The following is a 16,635-nucleotide window of genomic DNA, read 5'->3' as shown; positions in this document are numbered from 1 at the left end:
GATTTTAAACACGAAGTGAATAAATCCGAATTCCAAGCAAGAGTCGGTAATTATCGGAAAAAACTAAGCCTTTTTTTGAAGTAAATGAGGAAACAGAGAGGAAAAAATGCAGAGATGATAATGAATAGCCCAGATGGAAAAGAAAGGAAGGGAAAAAATGAATAAGGAATTAATCATATAAAAATTGTGGAAAAATGTTGTAATGAAGAGAAATGAAAAAGAGTGATGGTGGTGGTGGTGATGAAAAAGAAGTGCGATAAAAAAGAGATGATGAAACGCACAGCAAATATTGGGGGTGGGGTGGGGGGGAAATTAGGAATGGGGTTTAAAAATTGGTGATGAAATGAGGGAAAATAAAATGGGGAAAAATAGGGAATTAAACGAGAATTACTACATTACAAACACCACCACCACCACCACCACCACCACCATCACTACTACTACTACTACTACTACCACTACTACTACTACTACCACCACCAGGAAGGAAGGCAGGCCAATTGCAACGCCATATTAACTTATTTCCTGGTGATAAAATATTAACATATGACCTTCAACCTAGAACAGTTTAATTAAGCATTTCATTCAGAGTCTTCCTCCCGTTCCTCCTCTTCCTCCTCCTCCTCCTCCTCCTCCTCCTCTACTTCCATTTTCTCCTTTTCCTCTTATCTTTCCTCCATTTCTTTTCCTGCTTCTTTGTATGATTACTTTTCTATTTGTATTTCTGTCTTTATTACTTTCCTCCTCCTCCTCCTCCTCCTCCTCCTCCTCCTCCTCCTCCTCCTCTTGCTCCTGCTCCTCCTCCCTCCTCCTTCTTCTATTTACAAACCACTGTTGTTGCAGAAAAATAAATAAATAAAAAAAAATGGAAAAAACTCAAATTAAGGATCTCGCATTTATGTAAGAGGCAATATGATGACGAAAAGCCTTGAAAAATAGTTACACTGACTTCATAAGAAAATGGGAAAAAAAAAACGTTAGGATATTATCAATTCTAACATCACTTCTTTAACCAACAACTGCACATAAAACACAAAGACAACGCAGGAAAATCTTTAACATCAATGAACAGGACCGTACACGCTTTCTATTCAATAAACCCTTTTTCTATCCTTTTTATTGCCCCTGGCCAGTGCACCTCTTATACACAAGAATGCAACGTGTTAGCTGGACAATTTCTTACAGCTTCCCAATTTTCTTAAGTTCTACTGTAAAAAAAATGAAGCAGGAACGTGAATATTGTATAGTAAGCAACTGTAAACTCCTTGCGCAGCTTTTAGTCACTCAGTCACCGGAATCCAGCAACCACGGAGGAACTGAGAGAGCGAGATTGAGAAGCAAAGAATAAAATACCTCTCCATTTCTTCCTCTTTCTCCCGCCACTGCTTCCCGCCCACTGTCCTCTCCCGTCCTTCCCTTCCCGCCCCACTGTCCTCTCCTACTCTCATCCCTTGCCTTCTTTCTCCTCCTCCATTCACCCGTTCTCATTCTTCCCTTTCGCTTTCTTCCTCCTATCAATGTTGTTCTTTTTTCTCCTCCTCCTCCTCCTCCACTCATCCTTCCTTATTTCTCATCTTCTTTGTTTCTTCTTTTTTTTTTTTTTGGCTTTCCAGTGTTATTCGTCTTGTCTTTCTCCAACACTCATTCTCCTTTTCTCCTTTTTCCTCCTCGTTTTATCTTCCTTGATTCCTTTCTTTGTTTTCTTGTTCCCATCAGTTATTCACCTCGTCTTTCTTTCTCCTGTCATTGATTCCTCCTCTCGTCTTTCTCCTCCTCCTCCTCCTCCTCCTCCTTCTCCTCTTCTTTATTCTCTCCAGTTTGTCTTCATCTCCATTTCCTCTTCATCTCGTTTCAATGCCCGAGTTTTTTTTTTCTAAGGCTATTTATTTTCCATTTTCCTCTCTATTTCCACCACCCATTCCTGAAACTTCTTATTGGCCACTATACAATTTCCCTCGCATTATTTATTTATTTATTTTTTTTAAGATTCCCTAAAATTCCCCAACATTTCTATCCCTTTGGTTATTTATTTTCGATTTTGTTTCTAGTTTACGCCATTCATTCCTGATCTCCCTCTAAACTTACCGTGAAAATCTCCCTAAATTCATATTATTCCGTAAACATTGTCTAAAATTATTCTTTTTTCTTAGTTATTCCTCATTTCTCCTTTTTATTTTCCTTATATCACTTCCTAAACCTAAACTTTATCTTATATTACTTCCTTCCTTCATTTTTTCTTTCCTTATCTTACGCTCCTGTCTTTCTCTTCCTCCTTACCTCTCTCTCTCTCTCTCTCTCTCTCTCTCTCTCTCTCTCTCTTCTAATATCCTTCCTCCTTTAGTCCTTCTTCTGGTTCCTTCTCTTCCCTTACCCTTCACAATTCTTCCTCCCCTACTTCTTATCCTCTCTCTTGTCTTACTCCTTCAATCTTTTGTTCCTCCTCCTCTTCTTTAGGTCTTCTTTCCTCCTCCTCCTCTTCCTCCTTCTCCTCCTCCTCCTCATACCTTTCTCTCCAGGTCTTACCTTTCCTCCTCCTCCTCCTCCTCCTCCTCCTCCTCCTCCTCCTCCTCCTCCTCCTCCTCCTCCTCCTCCTCCTCCTCCTCCTCCTCCTCCTCCTTCTCTTCCTCCTCCTTGTCCCCTTCTCTCCAGCCCTCTCTCCTTACCCTTCCTCCTCCTCCTCCTCCTCCTTCTCCCCTCACTTTTCAGTATATTTGTTGGTGAGCGAGACATGCAGACGAGGAGGAACTGGTGAAGAAAAAGCAAAGAAAACGAAAAGTTGGGATACGCTGTTGAGGGAGAAGAATTGAGGCTGCGGGGAAGAAGGGAGACTGAACTAGAGTATGGGAGGAAAGAAAGGAGGAACGGACAAGGAATGGAAGGACGCAGGAGTGGAGTATGAGGAGAGTGGATGAGGGAGAGGTGGATTACACAAGCTTACACATGTTAACCAAATAGCAATATGTCTAGGAGGAGAGAGAGAGAGAGAGAGAGAGAGAGAGAGAGAGAGAGAGAGAGAGAGAGAGAGAGAGAGAGAGAGAGAGAGAGAGAGAGAGAGAGAGAGAGAGAGAGAGAGAGAGAGAGAGAGAGAGAGAGAGAGAGAGAGAGAGAGAGAGAGAGAGAGAGAGAGAGACAGGACTATGACTGAAGAGAAGAATGCATGAATAACACACACACACACACACACACACACACACACACACACACACACACACACACACACACACACACACACACACACACACGAGGACAGTAATGGATGAGAACGAGACGGCCACGAGTTTCAGCAATGGTGGGAGAGAGAGAGAAAGAGAGAGAGAGAAGGAGAAAGAGAGAGGAAGTGGATGGGCTCAAGATTTCACTTCATTTTTTTTTTTTTTTTTCCTTTCCTCCTCCTCTTTTTTTCCCGTCCAGATCTTTGACTCACTCCCAGGACCACTCGCTAGATATTACACTTCACTTCACCACCAGACTTGAGACCCCTTTTTCTACCCACCTCTCTCTCTCTCTCTCTCTCTCTCTCTCTCTCTCTCTCTCTCTCTCTCTCTCTCTCTCTCTCTCTCTCTAGCGCAATATCACGACACGAGCAAAAGGAAAGTGACAAAAACTGGTGACACGCTCTGATTGCCCACTCATGGCTTCAGTTTTACGTCCCTTATGGTCAGTGAGCGAGTGAATGAGTGAGTGAGTGAGTGAGTGAGTGAGTGAGTGAGTGAGTGAGTGAGTGAGTGAGTGAGTGAGTGAGTGAGTGAGTGAGTGAGTTAGGAGGAGGAGGAGGAGGAGGAGGAACGCAAGGAAAACAGCTGAAAGAGTACATACTCGTAAAAAAAATAACAAGCAGAGAGAGAGAGAGAGAGAGAGAGAGAGAGAGAGAGAGAGAGAGAGAGAGAGAGAGAGAGAGAGAGAGAGAGAGAGAGAGAGAGAGAGAGAGAGAGAGAGAGAGTGCGTGCGTCTGTGTGTCCTTGATCCCCTCCAAAATTCTGAAATGTTCCTGGAAGTGTTCTAGATTGGGGCTGAAAAATAAGCCAATACTGGAATGAAATGCTACGTTCATTAACCTGGCAAGTGTGACCCGCTGTGATCCGGCCAAGGTGTGTGAGGCGGCCGCCCGAGCAGCTGCACTTCAAGATCCGTGCGAGCAAATATTACTGCGGGAGGAAAAACGTTACAGGGAGAGGAAAAACGTTACTAGAAAAGAGGGAAACGTGATTGGGAGAAGGAAAACGTTACTAGGAAAAGAAAACGGGACTGGGAGAGAAGAAAACGTTACTGGGAGAGAAGAAAACATCACTGGGAGAAAAGAAAACGTGACTAGGAGAGGAAAAACGCTACTGAGAAAAGAAAACGTTAATGGGAGAGAAGAAAACGTGACAGGAAGAAAAGAAAACGTGACTGGGAGAAGAAAACATGACTAGGAGAGGAAAAACATGACTGGGAAAGAAAAAAACATTACTGGGAAGGGAAAAACGTTACTAGGAGGAGAAACGTTACTGAGAAAACAATTACTGGAGAAAGAAAACGAGAAATTGAAAGCGAGTGACGGAGAGTAGAAGTTGTGAAAAGGAAAAGGATAAAAGTTGTATAAGCTGTTATTTTATGTAAGAGTGGGATCTGGCCAGGGATAAAAATAAGATATATGGCGAAAAAGAAAAAGGCCTGCTGAAGATACCAACCAGTCCTTAAAGAGAAGAGATCAAAAGGGCATTCACTATTTTAAAAAGGACGACGGAACTGTGAAAGAAAAGTTGTAAGTTGCATAAGATTTTTTTTTTTTATATATAAGAGCGGCTCTGGCCAAGGGTAAAAATACATATATACGTAAAAAAAAAAACACTGAAAATACCAGTCTTTAAAGAGAAGCAATCAAGCCAGAACTACAAGGAGAAGTGCTCTGAAGACTCCCACGAGAGAGTTTCAATAAAAAACAAGAGAAAATGACTTGACTGTATACTACCTTTCCACACAGTCGTTAGTTAGCTAGTTAGTCAGTCAGTCTGTTCGTTAGTTAGTTAATGATTAAGTTTCTTTCACTAGCCAGTACGAAGGTGATTTACTATACGCATAAGAAAATAAGGGAAGCTGCAACAGTTCATCAGGCCTACACGTGGCAGCCCCTGTATAAAAAAATGCCTACCTGTTTCTCTTATCTTCGCTGCATTCTGACATTATAGACTGCGTTCTTTCGTTGTACCTATCACATACCTGCTGTTTCCTATGCAGTGTTATATTCTGTTTCAAGATACGTTTTCCCTACTACATATAAGATCATACACAAGCATTTCCTACACACTATTACGCGAACACACAAGAGGAAGAGAGAAGATTTCAAAACAGCAGAGAAACAGAGAGAGCGGGAGCAAACTTGGGGATCGTGCAGACAAACACAGAGAGATTGAGAGAAAATTGTAAAAGAAAACTTGGAAATTGCAACGAGGCGAGGAGAACAAGAGTATTGTGAAAGCTTACAGACCCTGAACAACAAGATTCATAACCAAAGGCCTGAACAACAAGATTCATAACCAAAGGGAAGAGAAAAAAAAAACACCATGGAAAAAGTAAAATAAGGTGAAAATTACAATCGTATACGAGGACTGAAGGTCAAGAAAAAATATTAGCAAACACACACACACACACACACGCACGATTCCTTGACTGAAGGCTTTTTCCATTCATTCTTTTCCCCTTCACAACCCACACGCTTCCACCTGACTCCACACCTCCACATGTTTACCTGCCTGCCTGCCGCCCACCTGTCCTTACCCCTTGCCCTTTCCACGCCTGTTTTTATAAGTATCTTTATCCCTTTTCTATAATTTCTATCTTCATATGCAGTTGTTTTATCCTTATTACTCTTTTTCATGTGTGTGTGTGTGTGTGTGTGTGTGTGTGTGTGTGTGTGTGTGTGTGTGTGTGTGTGTGTGTGTGTGTGTGTGTGTGTGTGTGTGTGTGTGTGTGTGTGTGTGTGTGTGATTTTCCATTCTGACTAATTCTTTTTCTATTTACTCTCTCTCTCTCTCTCTCTCTCTCTCTCTCTCTCTCTCTCTCTCTCTCTCTCTCTCTCTCTCTCTCTCTCTCTCTCTCTGTTTCTTCCTTCCTTATGTTCCTACTTTCTTCATTTCCTCCTTACCCTGCCTTTCCTCTGGCCCTTCCTTCCTTCCTTCCTTCTTTAACTCCTTCCATCCTTACAATACCTCTCCTCCGTTTCCTTCCTGTCTTCTTTACCTTCTCCTTAATTATCTTTCTCCTCTTCCTCCTTTCTCACCATTTTCTACGTTCGTTTACAAGAGCTGTACTAAAAAAAATGACAATGATGAAAAGAATAACTGAATAAATAGGTGAATAATGTGTGTAAGTAGATAGATAAGTAGATAAATGATGATGATTGTGAAGACCAGGCGTGTTTAGAATGAGGATGATTATGATGAGAAAAATTGATTGGGTAGATAAGTAAGTAGAATGTTTTTATAAGTAGATAAGTACACAAGTAACGGTAAGGATTATGAATTACTGCCACTTGTGAGTGTCATTAAGTTCCAGCACCAGTTTCAAATTGTAGTTTACTTGAGCCAAAGCTACTTAATTACCAAAGTAGAAAACAATAATGAGTGCGGAGAAGTGAAAAGTCAACAGTTAATCCTGATTGAAAGAGTATTAAATAAAAAAAAATAAAGGAAAAAGGAAAAAGGAAAAATAAGACAGGCTTTTAATATTGTGCTACCTACATGGACAGGTAAAATCACAGGTAAATTCCCACGTAAACTCCATTAATTAACCCTTCCACTTCTGCACATTAATTTTCTATAAGTATCTACATATTCTTAGATGTTCATGCTAGTTTCTTCAATACTTAACTTAATATTTTCTCTACCTTTTCTGCGTCCATGCAATATTTTTTTTTTTTACAATGTTCGTTAAATGTTGGGACTAAATTATCATACGAGTAAAAAAGGATGAAATACAATAAATTACAACTCATTTGACATACGAGCAAAAGAAGAAGAAAACCTTACAATGAAATAAAAAATAAACAAATACGAACCTAAAACAAGATGAAAGAATAACAAAATAACATTCAAATCAAAAGAAAATAAAGGTGAAATCAAATGTAACGTTAAAAAACCAGAAACAAAACAAAAAATGAAAACAAGAAAACATCAACACCAATTTGCAGATTTACAAACAAGGGAAGTGAAAGTTGCCTCTCTCTCTCTCTCTCTCTCTCTCTCTCTCTCTCTCTCTCTCTCTCTCTCTCTCTCTCTCTCTCTCTCTCTCTCTCTCTGAAGTAGCACACAGAACTGGAAAAGGTCAAGAATCTACGCCACAAGAGAGAGAGAGAGAGAGAGAGAGAGAGAGAGAGAGAGAGAGAGAGAGAGAGAGAGAGAGAGAGAGAGAGAGAGAGAGAGAGAGAGAGAGAGAGAGTACATGTAATCCCAATTTTCCTACTTTTTTCCTTATATTTTTACAACATATTTGTGACAGAGTGGCTAAGTGGGTCAGGTCATCGCTATTTACCTACTCTACCTGGGTTCCCATCCCGTAGAAGTTGCAAGAAGGTAAGACAGCCTCACCTTACCTCACCTCACTTCACCTGCCTCACCTTACCTCACCTCACCTGCCTCACCTGTCCATCTGTGTCTACCTGACTCCGTACCTTTCATTTTGTCACTTTAACTTTTGGTGTGTGTGTGTGTGTGTGTGTGTCGGTGGTTAGGTGGTGAGAGAGGGAGAGAGGAAGGGATGATGGGAGGGAAGGAGAGAGGGAGGGAGGGAGAGCCAGGGGGAGGGAAGGTGGAAGATAAAGAAAGACTAGCTGATTAATTGACTGGTTGACTAACCTAACTGGCTGACAAACTGACTATCTTTATAACTGACTGACCGACTGACTGACTGACTGATTAACATACTGACACACTAACTCTGACTGACTGACTGTGTGTATGAGTGTGTGTGTGTATGCATTCACAACTGTATGTCTATCTGTCTATCTGTGAGTCAGTCAGCGCTGCACTAAGCCAAGCAACGCTCCAGCACTGTGTAGAACTAACGCCATCCAAGTCATTTCAAAGGTAGCGTTAGATGAACATAATTTTATCGCTTACCAACATTTTCTCCGCTATTCTACAAAGGTACAAAGGTGACGTTCCCTCCCGAGCCCCGAGATATTCCTATGCCAGTGCCCACGAATACATTGTTGTCTGTACGCGGAAACATTGTATATTCTTTGGTAAACGCGAGGGAGGAATGTTTTTAAGAGGCTGTTTGTGATAAGATACATTAATATAAAGTATTTAAACCTCTGTCTTTTTCTTTTTGTCTCTCCGTCTGTTATTTTTTTCTTTATATCGTTTTGCACTTCATACATCTTCATCTTCATCTTCTCCTCCTCCTCAAACTCTTCTTCTTTCTCCTCCTCCTCCTCCTCCTCTCTCTCTCTCTCTCTCACTCACCTAACTAACCTCTCCCCCCAAAAGCACTCCTGCATAAAACCTCCAATATTATGGCAAGGAATTATCTCTCACATCTCAAATATTTTTCTTTCTAAACTTCTCGCATTCCGTTTCCTCTACTCACACTCCCCGTCTCCCTCTCCCTCTCACTCTCTCTGTCTTTCTCCATTTCCTCAAACATTCTCCACACTCCTATTCCCTTCGTCTTCATTACCTCTCTCTCTCTCTCTCTTTCTCTTTCTCACGAACCTCATTCATTTTCCTCCTCATGGTCTTCCTCCTCCTCCTGCTCCTCCTCCTCCTCCTCCTCTTCTCTCAGCCACGTAATTGGGTGTTCAGACTCTCTTGAGGGTTACCCACTGAACCACAGAACTAACTGACTATCGCTATTACTATTACCATTCTCATCAACTTTTATAAATAGTGTCTCTCTCCTCCTCCTCCTCCTCCTCTTCTTCTTCTTCTTCCTGCTCCTCAAGTTCAAAATCATCTTCCTCCTTTTCTTGCTCCTCCATTACACTTTGCCGTCTTATCTCCTCCGTTTTCTTTTTCTTCGATTTTATTTTTTTCTTGTTGTTTTTCTTGTTGTTGTTGTTGGTGGTGGCGTTGCTGTCTCCTTTTTTCTTGTTAGTGTTTTTGTTCAAATCTTGTCATTATTGTTGTTGTCGCTGCTCTTTTCTCCTCTTCTCCTCTTCTCCTCCTCCTCCTCCTCCTTTTGTCCTCCCATTATCTATTACCTCCTTTTTCTTCCACCTCATTCAAATTTCCATCCACTATGAGCAAGCGTGGATGCGTACGTGTGTATGCGTGTGTGTGTGTGTGTGTTTGCTACCCTTATATAAACACACAAGCATACGTACACCCACATAAAGTACAAATACTGCCGTAACTAACCACACACCAAGGACGGTAAAAGAAAAAAAAATACCCATACGAAAAAAATGTAGACCAACAAAGACTCATCGAGAAGAGACAAAGAGAGACAAAGAGACAAGAGACAATTCCCAACGCGGCCAGGTGAGGAAGACTAATGAGCGAGAGAGTGGAATGATCGGTACGGGAGACACGTGTGTACTTATCCCTCACATGATTAAGGGTCAAGGAGAGAGAGAGGGGGAGAGAGAGTGAGATGAAGTAAAACAGCATATTAATTACAGGTAACGCACTGGGTAGCAAGACGCACGAGAGGAGGAGGAAACACAGGTAAGGAGAGAGTTAAATGCAATGTACCTAGTGTATTTCATTAGTATATTACCTCTAGTGTTGTGTTAGCTCATTGAATAACACTTCCCCCTACCTGCGCTGTATACTTTTTGCACCTACTAAGACTTGCATTTCAGCAGGTAAGGAGCGGGATTAGATTAAGTGCAGGTGAATTTATATCATTTGTTACAGAAGGGAAACTGGTTATCAACTTTATCAGCTTCCCCTAACCTGAAGTGCCCTTTTTTTCCCCTTGTCAATTATTCGTATTTTCACAACGGTACGATTACATAAAGTGCAGGCAGGAACAATATATTAACAAGGATTACATAAGGTACTAATGATACGGGTCTCCTCTGCTTCCCCCTATCTTAATTTTACCGTTAACAATGAACGTTTTTCATAGGTTAAGGTGTGAAAACTATGATTAAGTACAGGAAGAATTCATTATCAGGTATTATATAAAAGTACTGATGATTAAGCAATAGTTCTCAGCTTCCCCTGTCTTCCCTTATCTTCAGTACCATTCTTTGTCCTGTTAATAATGCATGTTTTTCACAGGTAAGGTGGGAAACTATGACTAAATCCAAGAACAATAAATTATCAAGCATTACGTGAGCTATTGATGATTAAGCAATGGTTCTCAGCTTCTCCTATCTTCAGTACCCCTTCTTTGCCATGTTAACAATGCAGGTTTTTCATAGGTAACGGTGTAACTATGATGAAATGCAGGTAAGGCGGTGTATCCCCAGGTGTGATGTATGCTGAGTGGTTGTCTGTGTTCATCTTCATTGTTCAGTCGTCTTGTCTTATTACGAGTTCATTCTCATAAGGTTAGGTTAAGTTAGGTGAAGGGAAAGTATGTATCAGGTAAGGATGTTATGTAAGGTTATACTAGTAGGTTATGTCAGGTCAGGTTAGGTTAGGTTAGGTAAGGTTAGATTTGGATAGGTTAGGTTACGTTAAGTTATTTTAGAGTAGATTATGTTAGGTTAAATTAGGTGTAAGGAAAGTATATATCAGGTAATGATGTTATGCAAGGTTATAGTAGGTTAGGTTATGTCAGCTTAGGTCAAGTTAGTTAGGCAAGATTAGAGTAGATTAGGTTAGGTTACGTTATCTTAGGGTAGGTTAAAACAATTACATGAAGACAAAAATGTACAGTTAAGAGTTGTGGTATGGTAGGTTACACTGCGTTATGTTAAGACTAATTTAGGCATCAGGTAAGAATGAGAGGTTAAGTTAGGTCAGGTCAGTTCAAGGGAAGACTAAATAAAACATCTTATGAGAACATTCTTACCTGAGATTCCTTTCAAGCTCTCCAACTCCATAATTTCACTCAACATTTAAACGAAATTCGAGTGATCCTTTTCTTATTATTCATCTACTTTTTAATATATTTTTTTTCCTATACTATACACACTAATACATGAAAAAAAAACACACACTTTAGTATACCACATGAATTAGTATCATTTTCCCCCTCACAACTATGGCACGTGCTGAAATATATCCCCGCACTTTCTATACACTGCAAAATATATGAGATCCCCCTCCAAAAAAAAAAATAAATAAATAAAATACAGGAGCTGGAAAATCACATAATTAATCAAGAGCAAATACAACACGCAAACGGAAATTATTCGTTGTAAAGAGAGTTACGGTCACCATTTTTTATGAAGAGTCAGTGCTGTATAATTATCAGCTTAGTTATCGTAATTCACCACATGGTATAAAGGAAGGACGCCTCTGTATCTCCTCTGCTTCAATGTATTAATGATAGAGACTCGTACCTCTTCTTAACGTACACTGTGTCATTGGTATAGACTGATAAATGAGCCTGTATTGTCTCTTGGTGGTGATGTAGCCTTGAATGTTATTGGTGCAGGAATTTAAGGGTTAAGTATTAGGAGGGAACTAGTGTTAGTGTTTAAAATTAGTGTTATTTCTCCACCTCTTATCTTTTTCAAGTGGTGTAAGATTGGTGTTCGTGTTTCAAATGTTAGTGTTGGAAGGAGTGTTTTAAATATTTGTGTTCTGAGTATTTGTGATCTTAATATTGTTTTTATTGTAAGTGTTGGCGGCGTTTCATGTGTTCAAAGTATTAGTTTTAAGTATTAGGATTTTATATATTAGTGTTATCATATTGTTATTCCAACTATTAGTGGTTTAAGTAATAGTGCTTCAAATATTAGTGTTCTATAGATACATTTTGCAATAACTGGTGTTCCTTCTGAAGTACCAGTGTTCAGATATAACATTTTAAGTATAACAAATCGAAGAAGCAGCATTCCACTATCACTATTTCAAGTACAAGCATTACAAGCACTCTACATACCAAACACTCTAATCCACAACCCTTCACCACACGAAACCCTCAACACTCCACACACACTCCCTCAAAACGACGGTCAAAACTCTTACCCTTCCTCACTCTCATGCGGAATGTAAATCTTAATGGGTCCCTCTCACCTGTCCATCACGAGACTCACCTGTACCTTCCGCTAGAGACTTGATATGCTGCTAGGTAAATAAAATGCTGGCAAGACGCGAGAAATCCCTTATGAAACATGGATAACAGACATTGGTACAGGGAGAGGCGCGTCTTAAGGAATAAATAATGGTGGTTTTGGAGAATCTAGATGGAGAAAGACGAGGACTGAGGAGGATGAGGAGGAGGAGGAGGGGGAAGAAGGAGAGTAGTGAAGTATTGAGTGTCACTAAAACAGAAGAATAAACGGCTTGAGTGTGGCTGAAATAAAGAGATAGAGGGTTATGAATTACTGAAACAAAAGGACATAACAGAATATGGTGGTGTGTTGACTAAAACGAATGTAAGAATATATGACAGAAAACGATAAAAAGTGTAACTAAAGAAAATATATATAAATTTGACAGAAAAGATACATTCTCTAACACAAAGGAATACACTGTTGGATATCATTAAAACTGAAAGATTTAAGAGTATTAGTAAACAAAAGAATAAAGCACTGCGCCTCACTAAAACAAAAGAATGTACGAGTGTCAATGGAACAAAAGAACCGAGTTAAACATCACGAAGGCAGTGTTCCCAGAGCGGCAAGAGGCTCGTGCAATGAAATGGACGTTCTGTCAAATTAATCGAGAAATAAAAAGGAGATAAAATTAAAGATGAACATTTAAACATTAAGCACCAATAAAATGAAAGGAAAAAAAGCTGTAAGGTTTAAATAGAGGGTGAAGTGAGAAAATAAACAAAATATACTGACTTCTGCAATATTTACACATGAAAACTAATAGCAAAAAGAAAGCTAAAAATGATAAGGACTCAAATACCGAGCATCACTCAAAAAAGAAAAAAATTGTGTTTCAAAAAGGACAAGAGACAAATGTAATAAAATAAACTGTTAGTGCATTTAAAAGACATCAAAACTGAAAGAAAAACAATACGAAAGTTAAAGAAAGGAATTTTAAAACAGACCATTACAAGGCTAAAGAAATACTGAAAAAAAAAATATGTATATCTGATGGACGAGAGATGGACGACAGATAGATAAGAGACAAATGTAATGAAATAAACTGTTGGAACATTTATAAGTCCTAAAAAAAAAAAAAAAAGACACGAAAATTACAGGGTGAAAATTTTGAAACACAAGACTTAAAAAAAACTATATATATGTAGTGTTTTCTGAAAGAGGACAGGTAAATATAAGAAAACAGACTTGTTGTTGAAGTAATACTAGGATGCTGGGCTATAAACAAAGGGAATGGCAAAATTACAACACTACAGAAACCAAAGAAAAAAAATATATAACGAAACAAAACAATTCTAAGCGAAAACTTTAAAAAGATAACAGCGAAAGGACAGACACAGAGAAAAAGACAAAAGAAACATAAAAAGGAAAATAAAGCAAACTAATATAGGAAACTGTACCAGAATTCGATATGGAAGCAAGAATCGAAGAGAACCATTGATAAGAGAACAGAAAAGTCCATCATTGATAACAGGAGTGTGCAATTGATGGAAGAGTGATACAAAATGAAACTGACACGATACAGTTTAATGAAAGGAGTATTACAGGTGTAGTGCAAATGTGATGGCCAACGTGCTATGTGTAATTAGTGATGTGATGAAGTGTGATAAGAATGAATGAAAAAAATATGACTGAAAATCTTACAGGTGTGATGTGACTGATAAAACTGTGATGAAAAATTAGTAAAAATCCTGATGAAACTGTAACGAAGATAAATCAGACTTTTTTTCTTCTGAAATATCCAAAAAAGTTACGGATATAAGAGAATGTGAGGGATCTATGTAACTGAAACCTGATACAAAACAATAAAAAAAAAAAAAACGTTCATAAAATCTAACGAAAAAAAAACGAAAATACAAAAATCTGATACAAAATACGACGAAAAACTCAAAACATGATAAAATTACACGAAAAATAAATAAAAATGCGACTTTATAAAATACGAAGAAACAAAACTGACGAAAATACAAGTAAAAGCGATAAACTTCAAACAAACACAACAAAAGTGGGAACCTGAATCTGACATCACGAAAAATAAACAAGAGCAAATTAAATATGTAAACAATGAGAAAAACAAAAAGCAACACAGAATATTTAACTCGAAAAGACTCCAAACTTTAAAAATGGAAGGGAAGGGAAGGGAAGGGAGGGGGCGAGGGAAGGGAAGAGGAAAGTCAAAGTGGAGAAAAGAATAATAAAGAAATTAACACGTGTAAATGAACATAGAAAGACAAGGAAACGAAAGAATAATAAAGAAGAGCGAGAAAGAAGAAAGGAAGAAAAGACGGACAGCTCAAAAGGAAGGAGGAAGAAGAATGTGCAGAGAGAAAATGCATGAAATTAAATGTAGGAAGAAAGGAAAAAGGAATGTTGGTGGAAAAGGAAAAACTGTAGAAGAGAAAGAGAAAGATAAAAAATAAATAATAATGGAATGAGGAAATAGACCAAATAATATGGCATAGGAGAACAAAAGAACAAAAATAAACCAAAGAAGAAGAGGAGGAGGAGGAGGAGGAGGAGGACAAAGAAGAAGAGAAAGAGAAAAAGGAGGAAGACGAAGATGGCAACGAGAAAAAAGAAAGAAAAGGAAGATTGACATGGAGGAGGAGGAGGAGGAGGAGGAGGAGGAGAAGGAAAAAGGAAGAGAAAGAGGAAAGTGAAAAACGAAAATGATGACTAGAACGTAATGCAGAAGAATAACAAGAGGAAATGTATAAAAAAAAAGAATAATTAGGAAAATGAAAGAAACAAAAAACAGAAAATGAAGAAGAGAAAAAGAGGAAAATATTAAAGCAAACACCAAAGAAAGTTAAAGAAGAAGAGAGAAGAAAAGAGAAGAAATAAGGAGAAAGAGGAAGAAGAAGAGGAGGAGGAGAAAAGAGGAAATAAGAGAAAGACAACACTCAGGAAAGTAAGAGGAGGAGTTTACTGTGTGGTGGTCAACTTTAACATCCTCCCTACCCCTCCTTCCTCTTCCTCCTCCTCCTCCTCCTCCTCTTCCTCGTCTTCCTCCTCCTTCTCGACCACGTCCCCTTAACAACCAATAACAGCGTCAACCTCCTTTTTAATGGCGTCGAGAGAGAGAGAGAGAGAGAGAGAGAGAGAGAGAGAGAGAGAGAGAGAGAGAGAGAGAGAGAGAGAGAGAGAGAGAGAGAGAGAGAGAGAGAGAGAGAGAGAGAGAGAGAGAGAGAGCCTCCCAATGGACATCTCACCTCACCGCCTCACAACACTTCATCTAACTTCACAAAACCGCCTTCAATTTGTACAAGGAGTCTAGTTTTTTTGTACAAGAAGTTGGAAGTTTTCCCTGCAAATTTAACTTTAAGTCTCCATTACCATACCTTTGAATTTCCACCCTCCCCCTTCTTTCCCCCCACCCCCTTTTTTTTTTTCCTTTTTTCCTTACGACAAGGCATTAAGTAGTCGATTGTTTTAGGTCAATGGGAGGAGGAGGAGGAGGAGAGAGGGAAAAAAAGGTAATGGAGAACAAAGGAAGGAAGGAAGGAAGGAAGGAAGGAAGGAAGGAAGGAAGGAAGGAAGGAAGGAAGGAAGGAAGGAAGGAAGGAAGGAAGGAAGGAAGGAAGGAAAGTGGAATTTGGAGGCAAAACTATACAAGAAAGAATGAAGGAATAAAAAATAAATAAATCATAGGAGGAGGCGTACAAAGAAGGACAGAATTATATAAAATAACAGAAAACATACAGTAAAGAGATAAACAAGAAAAATTATAAAAGAAACGAAAGAGAATGAGGAGGATAAGGAGAAAAAAAAAAAAGAAAGCAGGGAGAAGAAAACATGAGAACACAGAAGAGAAACAAGACAACAGTGAAGATAAGGAAAGAGAAAGGAGAGAGAGAAAAGAAGAAACAATACAAAGAAAAGACTCGTGATATTGAAAGAGTAAGGAAAGGAGGAAGAAGTGAAAAAAGACGAAATGAGAGAAACAGAATATCCGCAAAACTGAAGTAGGAGAAGGAGGAGGAGGAGAAAAAGAAAAAAAAAAGGAGAGAAAGAGGAGAGACAATAAAACAAAGGATATAAACTGGAAAAACACAAAAAAACTCCTAATTTTTGTCTGTCTAGAAAAAAATACCAAAAAAAATATAAGTGTGAAATAGAAAAGAACAGCTAATTATTGCCTCGAAAGTGAGATAAAGAGTACAAAGGGAATCTAATCAGCAGTGCCAGGTAGGTCCCAAGGTGTCCCAGGGCTTCTACCTTGAGAGCACCTGCTGATTGGATGATTGGGAAGCGAATAAGCAGAAGCAGTGAAGAGTTTTAAAGTTTAATGCAGATATTTTTTTTTCATGTAGTAGCTAACATGGTCATCTACACATACACATACACACACACATACACACACACACACACACACACACACACACACAACTCAGTCAGACAATCAAATCCAATTCTGAAGTTCCTCAAGGCAATTAATTTCCATTCTACTCTCCCTCTTCATCCTCCCTTCCACC

The 16,635-nt window shown here is 39.0% G+C and overlaps 1 long non-coding RNA gene across 1 annotated transcript in view; it reads right to left on the bottom strand.

Moving 5' to 3' along the window:
• Window positions 1-4,044: 4,044 nt before the first annotated feature.
• Window positions 4,045-16,635, bottom strand: part of LOC135089955 (uncharacterized) — a 52,931-nt gene continuing 40,340 nt past the window's right edge. The window contains exon 3 of the long non-coding RNA XR_010261693.1: window positions 4,045-4,145. This is a non-coding gene — a long non-coding RNA (uncharacterized LOC135089955). The remainder of the gene's footprint in view (window positions 4,146-16,635) is intronic.

Source organism: Scylla paramamosain, chromosome 34, assembly GCF_035594125.1.
Source record: "Scylla paramamosain isolate STU-SP2022 chromosome 34, ASM3559412v1, whole genome shotgun sequence".
In the NCBI taxonomy this organism is placed as follows: domain Eukaryota; kingdom Metazoa; phylum Arthropoda; class Malacostraca; order Decapoda; family Portunidae; genus Scylla; species Scylla paramamosain.
The sequence above is the reverse complement of the archived record's forward strand: the minus strand, read 5'-3'. Positions and strand labels throughout refer to the sequence as shown.